The sequence below is a fragment of the Tamandua tetradactyla genome, chromosome 25 (genome assembly GCF_023851605.1).
Source record: "Tamandua tetradactyla isolate mTamTet1 chromosome 25, mTamTet1.pri, whole genome shotgun sequence".
In the NCBI taxonomy this organism is placed as follows: Eukaryota; Metazoa; Chordata; class Mammalia; order Pilosa; family Myrmecophagidae; genus Tamandua; species Tamandua tetradactyla.
In genome coordinates, this window is record NC_135351.1 from 41,232,319 (window position 1) to 41,245,540 (window position 13,222).

The following is a 13,222-nucleotide window of genomic DNA, read 5'->3' on the forward strand; positions in this document are numbered from 1 at the left end:
AATTTCTCTCTCAATAATTTGCAAGATGCAGTGAACACTAACCAATCCTTTATAATAATATTTTATTTTCCAAAGATTTTCCAAAGAATTCAAATTCATTGTCATATGAACATCCTTCCAAGTTATCATATGCTACAGTTTTTCCCAAATGTTTTGGCCATGGCATAATATTGATCACTACCTTTTCACACCACGACCTGGTGTGTAAGCCAGTACCAACAGTAGTTTAGGCTTTGACTTTGATTTTGTGTTTTTGTCCAGAGCAGCTCACTCTTGGTATCAAATTCTAAATCAGTCAGAATGGGTAAGGCTATGGTGTTATTATTAACAACGTTTTTTTCTCATTCCTGCAAAGTTAATGGAAGGGTTCTCTGTTAATGTCAGAGGGGTTACCAGCAATACTAAATATATTAAATATGCTAAGAAGTCAAGTGGTGTATCTCAAATTGACTTTCAAAGGTTTGCCATGCCCTGACACTCATCATTTTCATGCACATTTCATTGGCCCAAGATGTCACTTGGCTACACCAATTTAAAGATGTGGAAGGTATATTCTCCTATCAGATGCACAGAAAGGAAAAACCAAAAATACTTGTTGAATACCAATCCTTCCTATAGTTTTTGTTTGTTTGGTTGTTTTGCATGGGTAGGCACTGTCCTATAGTTTTAGTGTTTGTATGTAGGGAGTTTCAATTTATATATATTTATGTTCATTTATTTGACTTGTTTTTTGGTCTCTATGAAAGTAAAGTTTATTTTTATTATTATTAGTTAGGAAGAGCATAGCACTTATTGACTTTTAGCCCCTGGAAATTTTGATCACATAAATTTCTAAAATGTGTTCAATCATGATAATCATCTTTGAGACACTTAACAAAATTATAAATCTTTATGTCCCTTCAAGAGGTTCTGATTTAGCAGGCCTGAGGTAGGCACTTAATGCTGCATCTTTATCAAATACACTATTTTAGTTTCCTGAGGCTGCCACAGCAAAGTACCAAACATTTTTGGCTTAAAACAACAGAAATTCATTCTCACTAGTTCTGAAAGCTGGAAGCTTGAAATCCAGAATTCAGCAGGGCCAGGCACCTTCCTCTGGCTTCAGAGGAGAAGCCTTCCCTACTTGCTCCTAGCCTCTGGTGATTGCTTGCAGCTTAAAGGGTTTGACCCACCATTGCCAGTTTTGAAGATGAAAGAGGTGAACCAGTGCGTGACACTCAGGGAGGAAGGGGTGGAGGACGTTTTCTCATGAGCAGAATGATCTCCCACTTCTGGTTGAATTAATTCAATTTCTGGATGATGTTTCTGACCCATGCTTCCTATTCTTGGTTAGGTCTGTGCTGCAACAATTGTGAAAATTTGCCTCATTCATTGAAACCCTTAAAAATCAATGACCTATTCAAGCAAACTTCACGTATCGTTGTGTGAATAGCACAAGTTATTGTGCTTTTTAAAAGAACAAACATTAATTAAAATAAAAATGGAATATTAAAAATCTCTATATTAGATTTAATTAGACTAAAATAATTATTAGATTAGATCAGTTATCAGATTAAATATTAAATCTCTATAGCTCAAGTATTCTTCATGATTCCATAACAAACCCATTCATTGACTATCAATCGCTACTATGTTTTCTGCCACTAAAGATTAGATTGGAGTGTTTCATATAATAGAATGCAATGTCGTATAATGCCTTGTTTAAATTTAGTCATTAGATATATAGTTTTCTTCCTACCTTTTTTCACTCGGCATAATGTTTTTGGCAGTCATCTATGTTGTTGCAAATATCAGTAGTCAATTTGTTATGATTGCTGAGTACTATTCTATTTTATGGATAGCCATAAATTTGTTTTATTTTCTATTATGCAGTTGATGGACAATTGCAGTATTTCCAATTATTAAGTAAATAGTAGAAATTTCAACTATTACTATTTCAAGTAAAGTGTGAAGTTACTTTGAATATTTATGTTTCTTTGTGTGTACATATGGTTTCTTTAACTTGGACAGGTTTATCTTGGATAAATTCCTAGGACCGTAGATACTGGGTCCTTTGGTAAGTATATGCTTATCTGATGAAGAGGTTTCCATAGTTTTTTCAAAAGTAGTTGAAATATTTGGTCATCACCCCTACCAGCAATTTTTTTAACCTTTCTAAAGACTGTGTACAACAGGGGTTGGCAAACGTTTTATGTAAAGAAACAAATAGTGAATATTGCAAGTCTCATGGACCAAAGAGGCAAAAATCAAGATTATTATACATTCTTATTTAGAAATAGAGAAAACATATTTCTAAAAATGTTTAATGATGAAATAAAAGATATAACAACAACAATACAACGCATTTTTAACAACTGGGTCTACTAATGACAATGATGGATATTTTTTTCAAGGAGTATAACCTTTTGCTTAATTGGGGTTCAAAGTTAATATTTCCTATGATCAAGTTGAAGTGTTTATCTGTAAGAATAATTCTCAATGTGTAGATGTCATAAAAAAAAACAGGATAGATTTGTTCTATGGGCTATACAGTTTGCCACATTCTGGTGGAAAGGAAACCTTTATGCTTTCAATTTGCTTTCTCCCTGATGACTAATGATGTAGAGTCACTTTTCATGTGCTCAATGGCCAAGCATATGTCTTATTTTATGAAGTGCTGTTTAAAATTTTGCATATTTCTTGAGTTACTTGTCTCTGCATTGTTAGAGTAATAAGAGTAATATATAATGTATATATAGACAGTATATACATGTGTATATATATATTGTATATATATATATGTGTATATAGAGTATATACATGTAAGTATACACAAGAATATACAAGTATATACAAGAATATATATACATATACAATATATATACACACACATATATATACTGTCTATATATATATACATTATATATTACTATAGAATACAGTATATGTATACACACACATATATATACACATACATATGTGTATATATAGAATACAAATCTTTTTTCAGATTTAAGTATTGCAAACAATTTCTCCCCAATTGTGACTTGCCTTTTCATTATCTTGATGAGTCATTTCAAAGTTCATAAGTTTTCACTGATCACTTTTGCTCCATATCAAAGGAATTATTTCCTAAATAGGTATCATGAAGGCTTTCTACAATGTTTTCTTCCAGAATTTTTAAGGTTGACTTTTTAAAATTATGGTCTGATCCAAATCAAATTAATTTTGAGGTATGCTGTGAGGTCAGAATGGTCTTTATTTTTATTTCATATGGATGCAAAGTTGCCCAATTAACCATATTTTGAAAGGCTATCCTTTCTCCCACTGAATCACTTAGGTACACTTTCCAAAATGAGTTCATTATATCTGCATCAATCTCAGTGATGCACACACACACACACCCATTGTTTTACTGCTATCACACTATCTTGCTGACTGTTGCTGTGATAGAAATCTTACGTTAGCACCAATCAGCAGATGACAGATGCTCAAACATTGATACCTAAGGGAGTTGCCCTACTGGGTTTCAGACTTGCCTGGGATGCATGAACCCTGTTTTCCTTCCAATCTGCCTGTCATAGAATAGAAACGTCTATCCCATGCCTTTCTCACCATTGTGTTTTGGAAGCAGAGAGCGTGCTTTCTAGATTTCAGAGGGCCACAGACAGAGAAGCATTTTGCTCCTGCATGGACCACACCTGGAACTGATTTTGATGCTACTTTGGGGTGAGAGTTCTTAATGAAATAATTTAGGGATTTTGAGTCATCAGGGTGGATGAATATATTTTGCAAGTAGGAAGTCATTTTGGGTGGGGGTCAGGTCCAGAGGGTAGACTTTGGTAGATTACATCAAACACCCCAAACAAAATTCATCTGAATCCATGTTCCTGTGGGTGTGAACCCATTTGAAAACAGGACCCTTTGAAGATGAATTGTCAGTTAAGGTGTGGACTAACTTGTGTATAGGCAGAGCAGGCCTTATAAAGAGAAGACAAAATCAGAGAAAGCCACAGGATGACACCAAGGATACTGCCAGGTGGCGGCAGTAGAGATGTAAGACAAATAACCCCAAGGATTGTGGCATGACATCACCTAACGGCTACATACTTCAGGAAACAAGAACGACCCTGCCATCACCTTGACTTGGGACTTCTGACCTCTGACTCCATCATGCAATAAATTCTTGTGATTTACCCCTAACCATCATGTGGCATTTGTCATAGCAGCCCTGGAAAGCTAAGTTAATATGCTCAATTGTTTTTCTATTTTCTGCTTATTTATTTTCATTATTGTCTTTTATTTATTTTCATTATTGTCTTTATTATTCACTTTCTTTTAGTTTTTTTAATTTTTTAATTTTTTTTTAATTCCTAGGGCAGAAAGATTGATTATTGATTTTGGAATTCTTTTTTCTTATCTATATATTAAAAGATTTTTTAAAAGTCCTTCTAGATATCATTGAGTTCCACAAAGTTTGATATTGAGTGTTTTTACTGTATAAAGGAATACCACCTTATTTTGCTTTCACTTAATTATTGGTGACTGCTTAAACATTTATATATATATTTTATATACCTAAAGTCCAACTTCATATAAAAACCTTGCAACAATGTAGTTTTATTTTTTATCTTCTGATCTTTGTGGTATTGTTTATAATTGACTTTTAAATATGTCATAAACCATAAACATTTGCTATTCTTTTGCTTTAAATACTTATTTTTTTTTAAATATTTTTAAAATAAGGAAATCGTATTTGTTATTTAACAACACATTTATCATTTTCAGTGTTCCTCATTGATTTCTGTAGATAAATATTCCCATCTGGTACCTTTTTTTTTTTTTTCTGCCAGATTGACATTTGTTGTAGTGCATGTCTGGTAGTAATGGATTCCGGTAACTTTTCCATCTGAAAAAGTCTTTCCTTAGTACTGTAATTTTGAAAGTAATTTTTGGGAGTATAATATTATAAAGTAACACCAATTTTTCCTAACACTTTGAAGATATTTTCCATTGCCTTCTTGCTTACATTATTTTCAATATGAAGTATAACTAATTATTATCTTTGTTTCTTTGTATATATAAATTTTGTCCTTTTTCTGGCTGTTATAAGATTTTCTGCTCAGCACTGATTCTATACAGTTTGGTTTTTATGTACCTTGGAGTAGTTTTCTTCATATTTCTTGTGGAATTTGAACACGTGAAATTTGAGCTAGAAATAAAAAAAAGTAAAACATAAAAGCAGTGAATAAAATAGGAAATATGATTCTATAGGTATAAGAATAAATGAGATGGTAAATTGAGAATTTGATATAAAACCAGGAATTTTATATTGTTTCAAAGTACTCTCACACGAAATATTTATTTGCTACAAAGGGAAAATGGTAGTTTTACAATGGGGAGACTGGCAAATGCCATCATGAATAATTGGTCAAGTAAAATCATCAATAATGTGACTCATTGAAATTGTGTGTCAATACATAAAACTAGATAAGATCTCAGTATAATTTATAATATAGTCTAATCGAAATGCATGGATTATAACCATGAGAAAACATCAGACAGACTCAAGATGGGGAACATTTTGTAAAACAATCAGACTGTAGTCTTCAAAAACTTTAGAGTTATGAAAAAATATGTACGAATGAGAACTGGCAAAGAATGACAGAGATTAAAAATGCAAGGAAATGAAACCCAAGCTGTGCGTTTGAACTGCATTCTTTTGCAATTAAGCATAATATTGGAACAATTGATGAAACATGGTTTTAGTCTGAGGCTGTGTCAATGTTAATTGCCTGATTGTGGTGGCTGTAGGAGAATGTCTTTGTTTTTGAAGGAAGTTGTCGTACTTAAGAGTTGACAGGGTCTTAAATCAGCAACCTGCTTTAAAAGGGTTAGGATAAGGCTGATCTCAGAACTTCACTTTTAAGTAGTCTATTTTTCTGTGATTGTTTCACAACAGTTTTAAAGAATACATTATGAGTATATCCACAATTATATTCTCATTTTATTTAAATGTGTATGTATATTAGAAAGTGGGAGAGAATGAGGGAAGGAGAGAGAGAAGCACTATTATAAATGACTGTGGGATGGGATTAGATTAAATTTGGAAAACAAAAACTATCATGCCTACAAAATATTAATTCCTTTGCATTAGCCCTCTCTTATACAAATCAAAACATTAAGAAGATTTCTTATGCTCTTACTTCCTATGATAATCTTGGTATGTAATGAAGTTATTGATTTAGCATAATCTTTTACTATTTCACTAAACTTATTTTAAATGGGCTTTATATTTTGGAACAATTCTGCATATACGGAGAAGCTGCTGTTGGTACAGAGAATTGCCCTATATCCTTTGCCCAGTTTCCCCTATTGTAGCATTTTATCTTATCATAGCTCATTTGAAAATTGAGAAATCAGTACTACTATTAACTACATAAACTACATATTTTATGTGGACATGACCAGTTCACCAGTAATTTTACTCTTCTAATTCAGGACGCAATCCAGGAACCCACAGTGCATTTGGTTGCCCTGGCTTCGTAGACTTGGTGATATGTGGCGATTTTCTTCTACTTGCTTTCCATAACCCAGCAGATTTTAGGAATTCTAGGCATGTAAGTTTGTCTAATGTCTCCTCCTGCTTAAACTGGGAGTATACTTTTTCAAACAGAGTAGCTCAGAATTGAATTCCTTTTCTCATCACATCTAAACAGGGGTAAATGACATCCACATAGTACCACTGGCCAGGCTGACTTTCATCAGCTGGTAATGGAAATAGTTTTCATGCTTGTTTTCATTTTCTTTGTTCTTTGGAAAGGCCACTAAATTTAAACCCACTTTGGGGAGTGATTAATTTCTATCTCTTAGAGAAGGAACTATCTACATGTAATATTTGGAATTCTTTTGTAAGGAAGTTATTTTTTTTCTATTTTTCCCCACATTCTTGTACTTATTTAGGCATAATTTACATGGATGCATATTTACTTTATTTTATTTTAATTTAATATACATTATTTTTGTTGTTCAATTTTAGTTTCCATTTTTGGACATTGGGAGCTGTTCCATATTAACTCTTTTGTCCCTTTTCTATTTCCATTTTTTAATGATTTCATTGCTTGTGTATTTATTTATTTATCATCCTTCACATTCTATTCTGGTATCTTCCAGCACACTGTTTGGTGTTTTTACTTTTTAAAATTTTTCTGGTTATAGTAAAACTCTTTAAAATTAAAAAAGTATGTGTTTTTATTTCAAAATTTCTAAAATATACAAAGATTCTGCACCTACTTAGCACCAATATTTCCCCCTTTCCCATCTTCTGTAACTATTTAAAATTTTAAGTTAATTCTTATAATTGCAAATTGTAGTCTAATTTCAAACATGTATTCACTCATACATGTATTTACAAATTGATTTATATTCCAGAACATCATTTCTAGTATGATAATATGGGCAATGTACCAGACAAGCATGGCCATGAGAGGGTATGTTTATCCCATCAGAGAAATAAAAAAAAGTGGCAGGTACAGAGACAGAGTGATCCATGACGGATGCTGCCTGAAGGCCTCTCTCAGCTAGCAATTTAACAGAGACTGAAGGAAGGGATGGCATGGGATGTGCAGATTTCTGTCAGAAATGTTTTCTGTGTAGGGTGAAAAGTAAGTGAAAAGACCCTGAGGTTGAAGCTAGTTTGTAGTGGGGGCGTCCTGGAAGCAGCAAGGAGCCAGGGCATCTAGGACAGTGTGAACCATGGAGAGCAGGAAGGGATAATGTCTTTGGAAGGATGAGGAGACAGTATATGATCATTGCATTTTTGTCTCCATGAAACAGCACCGTTGAGTGGTTTTCAGTAGGAAGAGTGTTGTGGGGGCCAAGGGAAGGGTGCTATCTAAGTAGGCAGGCTGCTATGACAAACACCACACAAGGGGTTGAGTTAAACAACAGGAATGGATTGGCTCATGATTTCTAAGGCCAGAATCCAAATCAAAACATTAACCAGCAGTCTTTCAGTTCTTTGGCTTTTGCATCACATGGCAATGTCCTCTTCTTTCTTTCTTTCCCAGGTTCCTGCTGACTTTTGGCTTCTCTCTATGGCCTTGCCTGACTCTGGCTTCTGACTTCTTCTTTTAGTAGTCCTCCAATAATCTGTCTTAAGATCCAACCTCATCAACCTTAATTTAAAATAATATCTCCCACAGATCCTATTTACAATGGGTTCATACCCACAACAATGTAGATTAAGATTAAGAACATACTTGAATGGGGAGCCATAACTAAATCACAGTTGCATTTCAAGAGAAGTAAGAGACCCATTTTGCCCAGTATTGTTGATAAGACCAATAAGGAGAGAAAAGACCAATGTCAGTGGAGTAATGCTAAAAAGCCTTACTGAATTAGGTCCGAGAGATGCTGTAAAAACAGAGATAGAGATAGAAAGTACAAACACTCCTTTTAAGGAGTTTTTCTTTAAAATGGAGCCTAGAAATGGAACAGTCACTGGAGCGATATGCTAGTCAGCACAAGGAGATATTTTTTAGAATAAGAGATATTATAGTTGGTTTCTATGGCAACAGAAATGAGTCAATAGAAATAAAAAATATTGCTGGGAAAGAAGGAATAATTTCAGAATTAAGTGAGCAGGAAAGGATGGAATTGTGTGCACAAAGGCAGAAGTTGGCTTTAATTCACAAGAAAAAGTATAGCAATGCATTTAGGAAAGACAAATACTGGTTGATATGATTTATGTGTGTGTACAAATTCTTTTGTGAAGATTCCTAGCAGTCTAATAAGAAGTAGGATTATCAGCTGATGCTTAGGAGAAAGGTCATGGGACTGGAGTTTGAAGGAGTAGAGGATGTGTCAAAGAGTCATCAATGGGAGTGGCTAATGGTTTAAATGGGGGACTATAATGTGGTTATTAAAGTGTATGGTCATAATTCAAAGTGAAATGATTCAACATGGTCGATGATTTTCTCTAGCTATGTTCAACTCCATGAATGCTAAAGGACACATGGGAGCATTTGGGAGAAGAGAAGAAGGTATAATGACTTCAAAGTAGCAATGAAGAGAGCAAGAAGGACTATCCTGTTTCAAGTGGTACGAGGCAGTGTGGAAAGAAAACAGCCTGAGGTCCTGCAGAGGACACACGCAGGTTAGTCTTGTTTCAGTGAGAGCCACAGGTGAAGTCAGACCCATCCCTAATTTTATAATGAAAAGGAAAAGTGATGGCAGCCTTCATATTCTGTCTAAATATTTTTGAAGTTTCAGTTAAGCTCACATACTATTAGATAAATTGTAATCTACTTTCTGAGATGGACAGTGACATTTATTTTCAAAATTTGAAAAATGCATAATGCATCTTAAAATGACCAAAAAATGATAAAATATCAAAGATGGCTAAACTTATCACTCTGTGGGTTGGTGTTCTGCCAATGGGACAGGCATATCTGCCAGAGTAATAACATGAAGATATTCACTATTCCTACAGTATTATAGATTAATCTCATTAAATTAAGTTTTCCTCATTTTAGCAAAATCATGGCTTATGCTTTTTTAATCAATACTTTCAGATAAATTTTATGGCTACCGACAAAAATGATTGAGATAAACTTTAATAAAAATCAAACTAAAATTTAAAAAATTTAAAACATATTTTAAAAAATATATTCAAATATATTTCATAGATTACTTCAACATTTTTGTAAAATATCCAAATTACCTATTAAACTTAAAAAATCAAAATAAATGGTAATTAAAGAATCAAAATTATAAATCAGTTATATAAAGAAAACTATTTTTTATTGTAAAAAATTAATTCAAGCAAATTGCATGTATTTGTGGAAATAATTTTAACAGGCAATGACCATCAAGTCACCGAAGCAAAGAATCCGAATTTTGCTATGTGAGTATTTCATATAGACACACATATATAAATCTTATGAATAATATGAATTGTCTAATATTGTGAAAGTATTCTCACCCATGAATTATTGCAAATAATTTACTAATTTGCAAATGATTTGCTAATTTGTGACTATCTCTATCACCATGATTGAAACAAGAATAGAGACAAGAAAATTATGCTCAACAGTATTTGGTAATGATAACTGTTTATGCCAGAATTTATTGCATTCATATTTTCAGGAAGAATTTGAAAGTTAATTTGTCTTTTTCTTTCCTTGTGCATTTCTGCCGTTCACATTCTCTCTATACCTCATAGAGACATCCATATGGGAGACTACCAGAGGCATCATCCACAGAACGTCATGGCATTTAGCTGAAGTTGCAATATGTTTCTAAGGTGAGGGAAGAAATACAATGAGGGCTTTTCCTGGTATCTGATCCATGTTGCCCAAGAAAGCAAATGCTTAGAGTTAGAAGTCATAACACGAAAGAGCCTTGCTCTAGATAAAGTTCATGTTTCCTTCATAATTATATGTGGACATTTAAGTGGGTCTAGAAATGCAGGAATCTCTAAAGCTGTGCTTCTGATGTGGAGGCATTTTAAATTTCTCAATCTTGGGGGACCTATTATAGGAACCCATTGGATTCAGTTGACTACCTCCAATTCCTCCTGTGGAGGGGAAAGCTTCTAGAGGCTCTGAGGGCACTGCATGCCCTGCGCCTTCCACCAACATCAGCTTGAAGGCAAGAGCAGGGAATGGAGAGCAAGCTGAGAGAAGTGGATCCTTTTTGTATTCCACCCAGTGGAGATGATAAGGCATAGGAAGAATAAGACAGAGGAAGAATGACCCAGTACATTCAGAATTACACCAGTTGTTTTTAAGTCTGTGTGGTTATTGTAATTTTGTCTTCTCTTCACAGTAGTTTCATTAAATCTTATTTCTTTTACATTTTTTGTATTGTTTTACAACTCTAGAAAAATGCTAAATGTGAATTTTAATACTGTATAAGACCAAAATTTTAAAAGAATATTGTTCAATAACAGTATTAAGTATTATATTTGCAACTTAGCCAAATAGTTTGGTGATAACAATGGTAATGATGACAATGTAATGACAATGATGGTGATGATGATGATGATGATGGTGATGGCTGATGGTGATGATGGTGATGATGGTGATAGCGATGGATGATAACGATGGTGATGACAGTGAGGTGATGATGACGATGATGGTGATGGTGATGGTGATGATGGTGATGGATGATGGCGATGGTTATGACAGTGAGATGATGATGACGATGATGATGATGATGGTGCCGATGGCTGATGATGATTGTGATGGTGATGATGCTGGTGAAGATGATGATGGTAAGGATGATGATGTGACAGCGACAATGATAATGATGATGATGGTGATGCTGCTGTTATCTTACCCTATTGAATTTCTTTTCAAGATTTCACTCACACTCTCATTTTTCTTAAAAGAATCACGTTTGTGCATATATCTAATCTTCTGCTATGCAAGTGATGTGCCTTAGGAGAAGCAGACTCCATCCAAACTGAAGGGGGGATGTTTTATCCTACAGCTGGGAGTTGTTGAAGTAAATGCTCAATTGGACATATTGGAGGCTCTTGTTCTAGCAGCTGGCAGCCACCTTGGTACTTACAGAAGAAGAAAGGGCCCAGGTAAATCCCCAGAGGAATGGAGCTGATCCCTAACTGTACCATAAAATGAATCTGCATGCCTTTAAGCTTCCAACGAGGTGATATGTAAATCTCCATTAACCATGCTAGATTTTCTCTTATATACATAGAAAAGCAATTTTATCACTGAACATATAAAAGAAAATCTTCTGTTTGTAGCTTCCATTGGTTATTATTTTTAATCCTGAAAATAGTATTAAATATTATTAAATATAACTTTAGCTCCTATTAATTATCATTTTGTATCTTACCTGATGTGGTAGCTTGAGCCATGTACTCAATCAAAAACATGTTCTTAATTTGAATCTGCATTCCTGTGTTTGTGAACCCATTTATAAATAGGAATCTTTGAAGATGCTCTTTTTTAGTTAAGGTGTGGTCCAAATGAATCAGGTTAGGTTTTCAACTATTTCACTGGAGGTTTTTATAAGCAGGAGAAATTTGGACACAGTCAGGCAGAGAAGAATAATCAAGAAAGAGAAACAAAGTTATAAAAAAACAAAACGCAGACACAAGGAGAAAGTGCCATGTGATGGGAGGCAGAGAGGCAAGGATTTCCAAGGATTGCAGCAAACCTGCTAATTCTGAAACAGTATGGATGTGATTTAATAGTTAATGCATGTAATTGGTGAAATAAACTTTGAAAAATACATAACATGGCATATATTATTAAGGATAAAGAAAAATTAAGGGAGAATAATATATACTGTTACAGAGATGATCTGAACACACAAAAATATTTTTAACATTAAAACCTAAATGGTATTGATGAATAATCTTTTAGTAAAAAAAGAAATTTCAATTTCGTTTGCTAATTTTTTTATCTGTAATGTTCTTATTTGTTTTAATTGAATGACTTGTTCTGTAGGTTGTGCCATTTTGAAGCTAGTATGTACCTCAGAAAAGCCATCTTGTGGGATGGCTCACATCCAATCTTGTGGGATCAGACCTATTGCTTAGGGTGGGAAAATCTGTTTTTACTGTTTCCATGGAGATGTGGCACACCTAATTGTGGGTATGGCCATTTGAATAGGTGGGGGTATGAGTCTACCCATTCAGGGTGAGTTTTGATTAGTTTACTAGAGTCCTTTAAAAGGGGAAACATTTGGAAAAACTTCCGATGCACATGTTTAGAGAACAGTTGCTGCAGACCTGACAGAGACATGGATTTTTGGAGATGCTTGAAGTGCTGAGAGAGCAGATCCTCAGACATGGGCAGAGCCCAGCCGACGTCACCATGTGCCTTCCCATGAGATGCTAAGCAAGCCAGAACCTGGAGAGAGCCATGGAAGCCAAAAGATGAAACTCAGCCTCAGAGAAGCCAAAGGAGGAACCCCCAACGGAAACAGAGGCTGAAAGCAAAGGAGCTCAGGAGCAAGGGACCAGCAGATGCCCATCATGTGCTTCCCAGTTGACAGAGGGGTTCTGGACGGTATCAGCCTTTTTCTGAGTGAAGGTATCCTCTTATTGGTGCCTTAATTTGGGCATTTTAACCACCTTAGAACTGTAAATTTGTAACATAATAAATTCCCTTTATAGAAGCCATTCCATTTCTGGTATATCACATTCCAGCAGTTTTAGCCAACCAAAACAGATATCTTTAGATGTTTATTCTTCATTTTGTCTTTG

General features: G+C 34.4%; 1 long non-coding RNA gene across 1 annotated transcript; it reads left to right on the forward strand.

Annotated features, from left to right (window-relative positions):
* Positions 1-6,497: 6,497 nt before the first annotated feature.
* Positions 6,498-11,576, forward strand: LOC143668905 (uncharacterized). The gene is made up of 4 exons (XR_013168627.1): positions 6,498-6,599; positions 8,964-9,136; positions 10,205-10,285; positions 11,476-11,576. It is a non-coding gene; the product is annotated as an uncharacterized LOC143668905 (long non-coding RNA).
* The last annotated feature ends 1,646 nt before the right edge of the window (positions 11,577-13,222 follow it).